The sequence below is a fragment of the Pithys albifrons genome, chromosome 1 (assembly GCF_047495875.1).
Source record: "Pithys albifrons albifrons isolate INPA30051 chromosome 1, PitAlb_v1, whole genome shotgun sequence".
In the NCBI taxonomy this organism is placed as follows: domain Eukaryota; kingdom Metazoa; phylum Chordata; class Aves; order Passeriformes; family Thamnophilidae; genus Pithys; species Pithys albifrons.
This window is the reverse complement of record NC_092458.1, coordinates 5,062,239-5,077,901: the sequence shown is the minus strand read 5'-3', so window position 1 is coordinate 5,077,901 and position 15,663 is coordinate 5,062,239.

Below are 15,663 nucleotides of genomic sequence, written 5' to 3'. Positions count from 1 at the left end.
CGTTGTGGGGTGCAGGTTTCCTATGAACAAATAAGCAGTGCTGTATGCAGCTTGCTAGAGTTTACACTGATGTACTGTGCCATCACTCCATATTATTACAGTGTGAGGCTGAATATCAGCAGGATCTATTACAACACTGGATGATTAAAGCACTTCTTGACTTTCTACAAGATTTTAAATTCAGGATGAAGGAAGAGGAAGCATAGTGAGTAAGAGAAGCACAGAAAGTGAGAGGATTACGCTTCAGCAGCCTTTGTGATAAAATAGTAGTAATTAGTTTTAGGAAAATCCCATAATAGTTTTTTTGCACTTTGCAGGAAATCAAGTGGCAGACAGATAAAACAAATTACTTTACTCAGGGCAATTAGCAAGTTATTGCAAGGTACTGACTATGTTTCCCCATGACTGCAAAGATCATGCCCTATTTTTCCAAGAACTTTATGTTCCTGAAAATCTCATCCATTTTAAGCCTAAAGCTATCATTGTGTGTACATGGAGCTATTACATCTCTGTGAGCACAGCCCAGGGACAGCCTGCCACAGGCAGCCCAGGAGATAATGAGTTCTGCGACCACGAGAGGAGGGGGACTTTGTAACACTTGCTGCTTACTCATGTGAAATAAACCTCCTGTATTATTATCGTGTGCCTGACTCTGAAACAGTGCAAGGAAAATATCTGGGCTTTATAGTCTTGCATTCTTGTACTTCACTAGCAGATTTCAGTGTTCAGAATTTCTTGGCTGTTCCTTGATAGCAACCCCATCAGAAAGGAAAAATTATTTCTTGGCAAAAGAGTGCAAAGATTTCAAACTAATCAGAAATGATGATGAAAAATGAGCTTTCAAATATTTTTGTTTTGACTGAAAAGACTTTTCAAGTTTGTGTTTCAAGACAGCACCAGTCTTGATAAATTAAAGAATGGCTTCATATATCAGTAATTGACATAAAAAAAAAAGCAAAACCAAAACTAGTAAAAAATCCAAATATGTATAGTACAGAAAAACGACATGTTTGAAATTAGGCTATTGACAATGCCCCTTAATGCATGGTCATCACTGCTTTAGTCTAAGTTTCAACAGAATTATGCAAAGTATGAAGATCATCACATTTAAAAGTGGGAAGTTTAATTTCCTTTTTTTGAAGGAAAGCCTTTGTTATTGCATTGAGATGATGCCGTGAATGACCCTTCCCCCCAAAAACAGGACTTCGAGCCACGTTAGTGTAGGGTAAGATAAAAAGTAAAGGTCCTTTAATAACACAGGGCCTACAGCCCACAGGAATACAGGATGACATGCATGTGTCCCAGTTCTTGTTTCCATGGCTTTTTTAATAAGATCCCTCCAATCATTGCTTTACACATTTCTCAGTCCAGCCCTAGTCTCACCCCTGGTCCAACCCCCTGGAACTGGGTCTGGGGTCATCAAGACCCTCTGTCTTCATCAACTCTTCTTCTTCAGGCACACAAAGGTCTCTTTGAGTTCATCCAGTTCTGGCTTTTGGGTCACTCTGACCTGTGTTTATGTTTCATTCTGTAGGCCTTCTGATATCCTTCAGCTCTACCTTGGAAAGGAGTCTAAACAAGATTAATTAACTAAAGGAATTTGAGCTCCCTGTCCTGGGACAGGGGTAGTGATAGAAAAGCATTAAACTTAAACTGTTAGAAATATTAACCCTCTAAAAATCTACAACTACTGTGTTCCTAAAGTCTACAAAATGTGAAAATCAGAACAAAAACCCCTTTGGCATCAGAGACCAGGGGAATTATGCTGATATAAAATGTAGGAACAGAATAGGAAGTACTAGTATATTCTCTGGCCAGACTTTGTTGAAGGACACAAGTTCTCCTCAATCTGTCTGGCCATGATAAAAGTTTGGAGTTCCACACCAATTGATGTAAGAACTCCATTCCTACACTACAGATCACTAAGAATTAATAGCAGAACCAGTTTTGCATTATAATTACAGGAAGGCTATCTAAAAATTCTGTTACTTCTTCAATATAAAAAAGGAAGAGTTTATGACAGGGGAAAAAATAAATTTGTTGCTTGAAAATAATAACGGAGACTTACCTGCTAAACAAACCTCATATGGGCAGCAGGAAGCTCCCACAAAGACTTTCTTGACATCTGAGCCCCTGACTCTCAATTACAAATTGAAAAGATCTTTTTTTAGCAACAGTGGGTCATTTACCTTTCAAAGTTCCACTCTAAAAAATGACTATGAAAGTGGTGTCGTGGGGAATTTGTGATAATTTTCAGTAATGAGAAACCTCATCTACTCAATTCCTAAATGAAATAATGTTTTTTATTCTTTAATCCTCCACCCTTGCACACTTGTTTTGAGAAGGTGAAAGTCATCTTCCTGAGAGGATGCTTTACTTCATATTCACAGTTGCCTAATAATAATATACTTATCTGGGCCTTAATTCTGTTTGTGATGTGCAAGATCAATTAAAAATCATATCACTCCCACGTAACATAATGGACTCTGCAGTGCTAACAAGAAGTAGTAAAGGTAAGAAAAGTATGTTTCAGGCAATAAAACAAACAGATGCTACTACTGAATACACACTAGGAGCAGATGGCTATAATAAAGTGAATAGTTTGCACAGACACTTTTAGAGAAAAAAAGAATAAAATTCCTTTTTGGTCCTGATTTTCCCACTATATCCAAACAGTATTAGTCACACAAAAGCGGCTGTGGCTTCTCTGTAGAGGCTCAATCTAAGGGTGCTGTACTATTTTCCAGTAAAGTGTTGCTTTTTAAAGGAAGACAAAATATTAAATGGTATAAACTGCATGAAGAGCATCTGCATAGCTCAGAAATTTGATACTAGAAAAAAAGTCCCAAAGCAAACCTATTTTAGATAAAAAGATGAAGTATTTCTATTGATGCACTTCCCTGGGGTCTTGTGGGATTTAATTTTGCTTCATCTTGTACTCTTTTTCCCCCATGCATTTACACTCTCAGTTGTTACATCTCTTCTGCAGACCAGGAACTCTTTTGGGAGATGTGCATCACAGAAGAGGCAGATGATTGGAAAGCCAGGCATGCAGGGCAAAAATGGAAACTGGAGAAGGTTGAATCAAAGCTGCAGTGAGGCATTGCAGCTGCGCTTTCAAGTTGTATTTCTTGAGCTTTGACCACATTTTTTTCCTAGGATGGATTCGCTGCACAGTGACAGTCTGAGTTTTGTGATGCAAGAAAGGCTATAACAGACGAAATTGAAAAATCACTTCTAATTTGATTGGAGGGTGAGAAGGACAAGAAAAGAAAATAACTTCTACTGAGCTCTATCTGTGATAGCAGATGCATCCTCTGGAGAGTTAGGACCAAAGCCCTGATTCTGCCCTGATGGTCCCTGGTCTTTGCATCCTTGGCATTTCTCCTCCATCCTGTTATTCTGAAGAACAGCAGGAATATGTGGCCATGAGGATTTGGGCTGAGACTGGAGAAATTAATTTCATCCATTGTCTATTCATATTTCTACCAATTGACTGAAGTTATTCACACTTTGGGAATTCAGTTTTCTTGAGTCCTGGGTTCCCAGACAGTGAAGAGGCAGGCAAGTTACATACAGAAGAAAGTTTCAAACTTTTAAATTGGTTTTGTCTGGTTGTAAAAGAGTACTTAATGTTTATATCTCTTAAATCTTTTTTAATTATCAAGTAGTTCTGAGGGCACCTGTAAATTAAAGGATTATTGGAAGAAATAATAATGTGACAAGGAAATTGGGGATACAGAGTGTTAAACTATCCTTCAAAGTGTCAGTAATTAAAATTAATAAAGGTTTATAGCTAACACTGACTGTAGAAGGAGGGTGATGCCATAGGGAAATAGTAGGATAGGAAATACAGGAAATAATATGAGAGGTTATTTTCTTTTCTTTTGTTTACCTCACTGGCCATTTGAATATTACCAGAGAATCTTTGGAAAGCTTTTTATGAGTAGTTTTGCTTTTGAATCAGTAAGTTTGTTTTGGGTGGCTGACTTCCTCCAGTAAAGAAAAAAATAACAAAAACTTCTCAATAAAAGGTAGGAAGAATTTTTAATTCTAAAAAAGGCCAAAATAATAACTTCTACTACTTTCTGATGCTTTTAATACCCAGGAGAACCCTACACTGGACGTTAGAAACAATAGATAGAACTATAAATAGGATCTTATGTTAAAAATTGTCCATGCTTACTTGCTTTTCAGAAACAAATATCACTGCTCAATTTAGAAGGCACTGATCTTCATCAGTGGATGTTTCCCCCCAATAACATGCTTATAGAGAAACATTCAGCCTCTTCATGAGACCAGAGAGTATCTTATTTAAGTGGACAAGTAGGATTTTACTGTTTTATTCAAGGAGGTGTGAGTCTTGCATGGTGAATTAACCCTACATGTCTTTTCATAAAAAAAAGTCTATATTAGTTCATGCTCTGACAAGCTGTATTTATAGCAGAACTCAATATCCACCTAGTCTTCTGTTCCCTTTGATGCCATATGAATAAGCATATGTCAAGAAATGTGTTAAAAACATATTTTATCTGTCTACAAACCCAAAATTATACTTGAAACTGAATTTTTGAAAACAGTGTTGCTTTTTTAAACTTATGACTTTTATCCTCTTTTTAGTGACAAGTTACACCATTTGTGCTTTATAGCTAGACACACAAAGGAATTTATTCCGGGGAAGTCAGATGCCATTTTAATTTTCTGTATCCAGAACTCAGATTATCAAAGATGCTTCCGCAGCCTGAAAGCACCTACTTTTCTTAAATCTAATTTTTCTTGCTCCCAGTTATGCACATATGCACCTCTGCTTTCAGCAGCTGTCTTTTTCTCTTGTGAAGGACAGAATAGACATTATTCCACCCACCTTGTCTGTAGGTTTAATGTGTTTGCAGCATATGTCTCATCAGTTGTCAGTGAAATACAGGGAAGGCATGAATATTTTTCATTCTGCTCCCTGCTCCTGTCTTTTCCAAGACATCATGTGGTAGACAAGATCAGGGAGCAGCCACAGAGGGCACAAATGGCTCCCCCTACCTCAGTGTGTTTGCACTGCCCATTGCTCAGGCACTGATTCTGCAGCAGAGTGATGGCTCTTCCTGGTGGTGAGGCTGTTGAAATATTGCCTTTTTAATATAGTATAGTCTTTAAGTCAGGTCTTGGGTGTGAAAAAGATCAGGACTATCTGGTACTATCATCACATTTGGAATGGATCCCTATCATTCTGCCATAGAAAATTTTGGAGTGATTTCTGGTGTTGGAGGGATGTAGCTCTCCTTCTTCCTCAGCAAGAACCAGGTTGACGGGATTAGAGTGACATTTGGCTTCTTTCTCTGGAGGAATCAATATTTAAATACTAGATATGAAATGGAAGAGTCTTTTTACAGAAAGGAATAAGAATTCTTCTGGGAATCTTATTAAGTAATTGTGGGTAGAGTACTTTCTGGCATCTGGTGTTTGAACTTTTTCACTTGGAGATGTGAGGAAGATTCAGGTCTGCTATGCAATGGTGTAACCTGTGCCAGCTATTGGATTAGACCATCCAGTCATTTCTTCTTGAGACACAGGAATAAACTGTTCTTCATTTTTAAAAGGACCTTCTACCTCTCAGCCCCTCATCTGTGTATTATTTCTCAAGTCACCTGAGGTCCCACAGAATCCACAGTGTCATCTCATTGCTGTGGCTGCAGCTGTGACACTGTAAGGGGAGAGGGAAGAACTGACTGGGCCAGAAACAGAGTGACCAAACTGGGCTGTGTCCTGCTGATTCTGGCTTGGAATAGCACTTGGCTTTGTAACCACTGGGTGGAATATGAAAGCAGGGCTAGCCTGGTGGTCTGAGCATGCATGAGCATCCCACTGCTGAGCTGCGAAGTCTTGCTCTGACTTGCAATTCTCCTTCCAGTGGGAAGGATTAAGCAGCATCCCTGGAGGCAGGTCCTGAGGAGTTCCAGACTGCCTGTGGGGAAACCACAAACAAAGACCTGGGCAGACATAAACTGTCCTATGTAGGGAAAAAGCTGAGCTATTTTGCTGTAGCGAGAGGTTTTTCTGTGTCCCAGCCTGCCCAACCCCGACGTGACCCCGGGTTTCAGTATCTGGATACCTGAATATCTTCTCACAGAGATAAAACTCCAGGCTCCAAAGGTTAAAAGAATGTTCAGCATAACTTTATTGGGAGGGTAAACAGGTTATATAGGGTTTTGAGGGGGTACAGGCCAACTGGGGTGGCTTGGGATAGGTCCCTGGGCTTTGATCATGACCTGAGGGACTTTTCCCATTGGCTGAAGGCCAGCTCCAAAAGGTGTCCACGCGCTGGGCAGCCCACCTCTGGTGACAGCCTGATGCTGTTTACAAGGAGTCTGGCGTTGTTTACCTCTCCTTCTGGCTGCTCCAAAGGCAGGCTGACCTTGGCAGGCTGACCTTGGCAGCCTGTTTAGCTCCTAATGTGGGTCTGTGCAATGCAGGGGTTGAGGCCAAACCTCCACAACAGTCCTAACTGCTTGTACTGTCTGCCTGTGCGTGTTACCCAGACCTGAGGCTGGAGCAGCCACTGGGACTTTCCTCTGAGTGCAGCCTAAGGGACTCTGCTAGCTCTAATATCTGGAGATACTGATGGGGAAAGAGGGGTGGGGGGCATGCTCATGTTGTACTGGCCCCAAAGTGTGGAACAAGAAAGCATTAGAACCTTCATTTTGAGGGAATCAAACCAGAGTTGTTTCAGCGTTCACTCAGGTTTAGTAATATTTGCTTGAAATTGAAATTCTTGGATATCAACGTATTATTTTTTCCTTTTTAAAAAAACCTTGATGGAAAAAAAAATCAGGCTGTTCCTCCTTCTAGAGAAAGTATTAACTATCACAGATAATGTAATAGGCAGAGAAGCTACTTCACATTTCTCAGGTATGTTGCACAATAAACAAAAGAAGTAGGAGCCCAAGTGCAAGGCCAATCTCTTTCACGGGTTCTATTACTTGGTTTCTTATGACTCTTATGATCACAGGCAAAAAAATTCATCATTGATAATAAAATATGTCAGGCATCCAAAACCTATTTTTAGTAGTTGAGCATTTTTTCATGGGAACTAAAAGGCATCTGAAAAGTATAAGCTAATATAAATTTATATGTATATATTTGCACATGTCTATATGCAGAGCTGGAGGTTAATGTGAGTCTGAGTGAGAAAGAATGAAAGAAATACAATGTCAGAGAAATTCTGGAAGTGTAAATAATCTGTGCCATCTAGCTTACTGCATAGGAGAAAAAGAATCAGATTGTTCCTCCTTCTGCAAGCAGATAAATTACGGAACTCTTTATTTGCCTTCTGAAAATTGTTTTGAATATCCATATTTAAATCTAAATTAATATTATTCAAGATGTAGGAAATAAGCAGAAGACACATAAAAGGCTACATTGCATGTCTATGTTTGCATCTTTCTGGGCTCCCTATGAACCCTTGGAGAGGTTCTCACTCATCTATTACACATCTGTGCTTTAGAGATAAGAACTATTTTATCCAAACTTTCAGCCCATTACAATTCCATTTATCAATAACTTTTTTCCAAACTAAATATGCATTTTTTCTTAGACCAAAGGCAAACATTTTGACTATTAATTACATCTCATAACTAATTTTTTATTTTCTTTTTCATGGTCTCACTTTTCCAGTGAATAAGATTTGAAGAACTTTACCCACATCTGAGTTCATTGAAAATTGATTTTAAAAAATGACACGTGATTACTTAGAATATGTGCACATGAAAATAGTCCTTGATAACTAAAGTGACATAATTTTAATATAATGATATTTATATGATGTGCATTGGGAAGTTTAAACTAGAACATGCTGCAAAAATCTCCATGGAAGGAGAAACCTTTTTTTACAAATTGAATTGACAGTAATCCTTCAATACTACTTGTACATTCACCTTAAAGAAATCTCACACTCAAAATAATGAAATTCTGTGTCATATGTGATTACACTAAGCAACTATCAGATATCATGATTCTCAATGGTCTGCTTCTGAGGTGGTTTTTAGGTTAAAGTATCATGTATACAAACAAATGATCTAAGTAGCAAGGAATGAAGCAAGCAGGGGGATCCAGCCTCCCATTCCTCTGCAGCAGGTGAGGCCAGGGCTGTGGGCAGGTGGGGTTCTCTGGGTGGCTCCAGAAGGCAATCCTGTCCACCAAAGACAGATACTTCAGGTTGACTATAACCCTGCCCAACAGCTTAAGAGAATAGTTTCTTCCTTATTTACCTTAAATAATTAAATGTTTACCATTGAAGTGGCATTCAGAATACAAAACCAGAAAACTCTGTAGACAAATGAGTACTCTGACTATGAATTATTATTTTAGGTAGCACATGAGCACCGTAGAATTACAATATCTGCTTATGTAGGAAGCAAGAAATATATTTATTATTAATGTGGTTCCAAGATCCCTTTTACACGATAATTTATACCTATATATTATAAAACTGTTTACCTTTACTAACTCTGTAAATCTGCATGAATATAACAAATTTATTGTAATTAATTCTTAAATATATATACATAAGATGTTTTGGTTTTTTTTTTTTTTTTTTTTTAATGTCTTCAGTATCTGCTGGTTGCCCACTCTGTAAACACTGCACTTGGAGTGTCAGGCTGGAAAAAGAATCCAGTAGTTCCATGCATGAGCATTACTTATTTGAGCAGGGAATTTTAAATGATGAAAACATATTTGTGTTGCAAGCTATGACAGAGTGCAAGGACATGGTTTCTTATGCACAGCAAGCATTTCGCTTAATGCATAGACTTAATTTGCACAGTAATGAGAACTATGGTCTAGGCCATAGCTGTCTTGTGCAAACTGTCTTAATGAAGTGGTTTCTCAAGTTGTCCCTACAAATGTGTGTGCAGAGACTGCTGTGCTTGACCTGGCCACCAGAGGTACAGTCCCAGTGCCCTTCACTCCAGATTTTTGGGTTGTGTTCCAGAGGGAATGAGAGCACAAGTGCCTTTGAAAATGTGTGCTTCGAGTACCAGAGGTATAAAAAGTGAGATTCAAGTTGTGGAGATACCTGTTTAAGTGTCCTATCTCATAGTACTGCTTTTATTATAAATGTTTGTCAAAGGCTGTAGAATATCCACTACACATGATACTACACTGTCACCTACCTGTTTCCTTACCAACACGTGAGAAAAATTACTTATGTGTGTTTTTAATTTGGTTCTGTTGAAAGAGTAGTCCAGACAAGGCCCATGAAGATGATTGGAGGGCTGGAGAACCTCTCTTACGATGACAGGACAGGAGAATTGGGGATGTTTAGCCTGGAGAAGGGTCTGGGGAGACCTTCTTGCAGCCTTCTAGTACCTGAAGTAGGATTACAGGAGAGCTGGAGAGGGACTTTTTACAGGGGTGTGTAGTAATAGGGCAAGAGAGAATGACTTTAAATTGAAAGATGATAGGTTTAGATTAGATATTAGGGAGAAGTTCTTTACAATGAGGGTGATGAGGCACTGGAACTTGTCACTCAGAGAAGCTGTGGATGCCCCATCCCTGGCAGTGTACAAGGCCACCTTACACGGGGCTTTGAGCAACCTGGTCTATGGCTGGCATCCCTGATCATGGCAGGGGCTAGGAACTAGATAATCTTTAAGGTCCCTTCCAACCCAACCCATTCTATGATTCTATGATTCCCATGAAAGCTGGTTTACAAGGAGTGCCCTCCCTCCCCCACGTCCCCAGCCTGACCCAGCACGGGTAAGCTAAGCAGCACAGAATAGTCCTGATGAAAAACAACCATTTGCCTGGAAAAGTTAACAGCCTTGTGAGAGGTACTGAACAGCTCCAGAGAAAGACAGCCTATGCTCTCCTCCCTTAGAACAGAGGGAATAAATCGTATTCTTCAAGATGAAACAGACAGACCCTTCCTGCCTCCCTTTGATGGAATGTAGGAACTAGGAAAAAACAAAATCTGGTTGAATTTTTTATGTATTTATTTATATTTTAAGTGGTGGACGATCGGTGTCTTTGGCTCTGCTCAGTGCTGGAGCAGGGAAATGGGTTCGAGATCCACGCACCTTCCCAGCAGGCGCCGCCGGGTGTCAGCAGCGGCGCTGGGCTGCGGGCGGCTGGGAGCGCGGCTGCCAGCGCCGGGGACAGGGGCCGAGAGACAAGGGAGGGAAAAAGGATTAATGCCTTCCGAGCAGCTTCTTTCCCCCGGAGTCACAGAGGCTTTGTGCAGGTAGAAAGATAAATATTTGTGTTTTGTGAGTCGTCTTCACCTGTGGTGGATAAAGGGCTCAATTAATCCTCTTGTCTGTCCAGTAAAGAAAACAGTGTTTCATGCTCCTGTGACATCACAAATATTTGCCAGGTCCGCCTGGAGGTCATCAGTATGCAGTTGTGCCCTTCAGCGTCTCGTTTTCAGCTGTGATTTAGTCAGTGCCTTTGCTTTGTCTGATTTTTCATTGTGCATACGATGAATATTAACTGGTGCCTGTAAGTCCTCTTCTCTTTACCTAAACAGCTTCCCTGCCTCCTACATTACACCATTATTGTGCTATGGGGTTAACAGATACCAACAGAAAAGAAGGAGGCCACATGTTTAAACACAACGTGACCATCTTGGAAAGGCTGGGATGAATGCTTCTTCTTGAAGGACATGGTTTTAGGCAAAGTATTAGGCTGTTTTTTTCTCTTCACATTAGATTATATCAACAAATATTTTGTAAATATAGATCCCCCACTGTTATTTGATATTTAGTTGGAAATGAGATGGCTGCCCTTATGTATGAGGTAGCGACCTTGGTTCAGGAGGCTACAGGGCAATATGTCTGCAGTAAATAATTTTATTCCAGTAATTGTTTATTCAGACAACAGAAATACTTCTGAATTATTATCCTGGCTTGATGCTCTGTGTCATCTGCCCCCTCTTCTGTCATCTCCCCCTCTTTTACCCTTCTGAATTGTCCAACAATGATATGTCTTTACCAGTAACAAGAAATATAAATCTATATTGTCCATATATATATGCCTGCATTTCAAGAGAACCCTCCGTAGTTCTTGTAATCTGTATATTAACAATGTGTTACATAAGAAATGTATATTTTTGTCCATTTTTGACTCATTACTTCCTGTTTTTCTGCTACAGAAAGTAGTAAATAGAAGCAATGGATTTGCTTTGTGGTACAGCCATCCCTCCCTAATCCAGTCACTCAGGTAACCAGTGACTTCAGGCAAGTTTTAAAAAGTTGAGTTTAAAAAAGAAAGGGGAAACAGAATGAAGAGAGAGAGAGATCTGCAAGTCACACATTAATTAAAACTTTCAAGTAGAATTTTCACCTCTCTGTATGAGTTTTCCATTGTTGCCAGCTCCTCCAACAGACCTCATTATCCTGGAAGTTTCTTCAAGCTCCAGTCAGAGGATTAGTCTGATTTGCAGAGAAGTTTGTGTTTTACCAAAACAAAACCAATAGCAATTTTAACAATATCTTAAAAGAAAGAAGAAAAGGAAATTTGTCATCTCCATGATTGAACACAAAATCTCAGCAACTAAATGAAAAAATAGAATGAAAGGGGGGAAAAAATTAAAAATTCTTCTGCTTCTTTTCCACTTGCGTGATTTTAAGCAAAAATAATATTTGGTTTAATCTCTTTTTGATCTTAATGCATACTTTTTTAAAGTGCCAGATTGCCAGAATTACATCCTGACTTCCTTGAAAGTTTATCTAACTATCAATTCTGAAAGCTGAGAGTGCATTTTATAGGCAACACATACTTTCATCTAGCTAAATAAAAGAGACAGGTTGATCCTGGATTCAGTGATATATGGAGGTATTTCTGGGATACCTTAGGAATAAAAGGCAGTTTTGAGGCTGCCACTGAACTGTGACTCTCAACAACACATCTGAATGATGCTTCCAGTGTATCTTCATTTACTTTCTTGGAAAAAGAGTTGTTTCCAAGTCTTAACATTCACATGCTGATTATACATGCTTCTTGACACAGTTAAATATATATCAGAATTAATGGGCATTGGAACAGATGGAAAAACTTGGCATAAACTTCATAACTCAGATGTTTTAAAAAGGGGATAAACTTTTAAATCCTTCAGAACAATTAAGTTCAGCTCTTTACGTGCTAAGCATCTGCTCTGACTGTGGTCCTAGGCAGTGCTCAGTTATGTAATAGATGCTGCATCCTCTGGCCCCTGTGTGTAGGTATAGGTATGACACTGACAGTCATTAACTTTGCCACATTTTGGCATCAGTTCAAAGGACACCAAGACAAGGCCTTTTAAAAGCTGAGCAAATCAGAGTGCCAGTGGAACAGTAACTAAACACATTGCAGGCACTTCAATGTTGGTGACCTGCTTTAGGGCACCTGAAGCACCTGCTGAATTCAGCAAGATTAATCTTACGATGTTAGGCTACAAATTCTTAGGAAAAAGCAAAACTCCATTCTTCTAGGCTTCCAAGACACAGTGCAAGTCTAACAAATGTTTTTCAGATTTCATTCAGGAGTTAGAAGGTTCAAATATTAGTGAGGTGATGCCCTTACTACTGCACAGCTACAGAGACACACAGCCATCCATATAGTCTATTCATTGCTGCCTTAAACTTCCCCTAGATTGGTTTCTCTTCTTTCCTATTATATATTTTTTGTGATTTTGATTTGATTTTGTTTATTCATACAATAAATTAGTTTGGTGTTGGTTTGTTTTTTTTAATTTCTTCATATTTCGGTTACAGTTTTCCTCATGATTTCCTCACTTACAGAGTCTTCCTTTCTTAATCTTCATTCAGGAGTTGATTTACCCCTGAAACTGACAGCAGTGTTTACCCTTTTTTTCACAGATGAGAGATACTGGAGTGTCATTCCTTAAAGTCACTTGCTTGAATTACTGGGAAAGTCCTTTCAGTGCTGCCACCCAGAAGGACTGGTCAAGTGATCTGCCTATGTGCTGACTTTCAGCTGCCACATTACATTGATTGGATATTTAGTTCTCTTTGATGTCAAGGGAGACCTACTTTCCACTTCCCTCTTTTCTGTATATGCATTGCTTGCAACAAGAATATGATGACTTTTTAATAGGATATGTTGTTGTTGTCATTGTTTAGATAATTAATGCCACAGTGGGGTGAAAGAAAGGGACCAGAGTTTGATTGCTTTCACATTGTTTGGTTTTTTTTCAATTGACAAACAGCAACATACTGTACATTCATAGCATGAGAAAAAGCAAATGATAAATACAATCAATGCAGATGATTAATGAGATTCACTGAGAGTTAACAATAACTTTTGTACAGGACAAGAACTAGATTGACCTGTAACATTCTAGTTCTTTGTAACAGATGCAAATGTGCGTTGAGTGCATGGGAAGAATGAAAGCACCTAGGATGTCATATGGCACTGAGATTCTGAGCATCTTAAGCCAGAGCTGCCAAAAGCCTTTGGACCAAATGCTCTTCAGAGAAACAAAATTCCTGTCAGCATCAGCATTTTCCAGTGCCAAAAGGCTGAAAGTTCATAGTAAAACCTGAAAAAAAGAAATCCTTTCTGCTCCCAGACGCTTGAGGCTGTCACACTGCTCACTTATGACATGGCCATGAAGACAAAAAGAGCCACAGAAGTTCTACACAACAGAGCAGTGACAAGCAGTGCCTGACTCCACCATTACAAGGAGTGCTACCACAAAATGTCCAGAAAGCCACTGGGTTTAAAATGGTGATGAATGTTGTTGTGACCCTTGCAAAACAGGCCTGAAATTTACACTTGATAAAGGATGGCATTTGAGGAACAATGAGCTCTTTCAGCCTGGAAAAGAATTAATAGAGATGTAATAGCCATGAATATCATTCTACTATTTCAGGCCTCAGTGGGCTATTCAAACAGTGTCAAAACCACAGGAGTGTATAACACTTCTTTCCTGTCCCAAATCTTCTCCATCACTTCACTTTCCCTTCTCCTTTGTTACCTGATATAAATGCTGCTGTTCCTGGGGTAAAACAATAAAGCTGCAGCATTTTCTTGAACTCAAGTGGAAAGAGGTATGGCACTTTTATAAAAGTGCTGACAAAGTGTAACCCCTTGTGTGATCTCTCAGAATCACCAGAGGTTTCAGGGGCTGTTACAAGACCAGGGCAGGAACGAGCTTCTAAAGGGATGTTTAAGTTTGTATTTTTTAAAATAAATTTCAAAATAACAATCTTTACAGTGTGTGTTTTACAGCTCTTTTACACTGTAAACAAGGGGAGAACAGGGGAGTAGTGTAACACCAGCATGAGCAGTTGCCACTCAAAGTGGTTACAGGACTCAGCTTCATGATCTAAGTCCATGAAGCCCCAAGGAAAGCCTGTGTCCACAGAGAACTTCAGCTCATCCAGAAGCTGTTTATCAACTTTATAATCAGCTTTGATTTACATAGTCACAGGAATAAAGGATGGCTAAAATAAGAAGGACTACAAAAGAGTTATAATTTTATTGGACTGAATTATTCCTAAAATGAATAAATATTTAAATGCAAGCAATCATATCTCAGCCACACACTAGATGTTTATTGTCCAGTGCTGACCTTGTTTTCACACCATTTTTCTTCTTTATTGTCCTTTGTAGCTGTTTGATGATGTTATTTTCAGTTCACTTCATATGGCTCTTTTTTTGTGTTCACAAATTGCCAGAAAATAATGGGACAATTCCTCAGCAATTACACTGGAATGAGCACAACAATGCCCTGGTTATGGTTAGTATTTCAGTACACGTGAGCACTGCATGCCATCCTTTCCCACAAATTTTCAACATATTAAACCTTAATAAAGTTATTATTCAGTGTTAGGCAAGACTACTGACATCAATGAAATCCTTTTTAATTTTTCTTTGTGTAGTCCAGATGTGGCATCAACTCATTATCCAGTCAGGCCAGATAAGCTCTAATTCACAGAGGGGTTAGGATGCTGACAACCAGTTTGTTCAAGCCATTCCTCCTGTTTTTTAATTCTGTGATTGTCTAGTGACAAATCTGTCAAGTAGAAGCATGACTTGCACTTCTTGCTGAGTGCCCTGAAATGCAGTGAATGCAGGTCCCACTGGCACCTTTCTGCAGCTATAATTTGTGGTGCACAGCAGCCATAACTTTTTTTCTGAGGTGACAGAATCACATTTTGCAGCTGTCCTTTCCTTAAAAATCAGATATTTTGTTTTATTCCTATACACAAACAACAAAGCCTTCTGGACTTATATGTTTTACTTCTTGTAAGACCTAGGCACTGGGGACTAACAGCAAAGAACACAAAGAAAGTGTTTCTTAGAGTTATTTAAGAGGACTGAGATGCAGAACTACTTAAATAAGACAGTATCTTTTGTTAAAAGACAAAACATTCAAATCATCAGTCATATTGGGAGCAGTTCTGATTTCTCTTTCTTAAAATATTTGGTTCCATTCCTTGCCTTCAGCAGTTGCCTATCACAGAGCTAGAAGTGAACACTGTAATCAAACAAGCAGAGTAGATAACTGACTAAAAATGAAGTTGCTTCTCAATCCCTGTCAATGTTGTATAAAATCAACTGAATGCCAACTACCCGCGATAAGAACAGGATTCCCCTTGTAGAAACTCTCTTAGAAAACATTGAATAAACTGTTTGGAGTAATAACTAAATAATAACTAAATAATAACT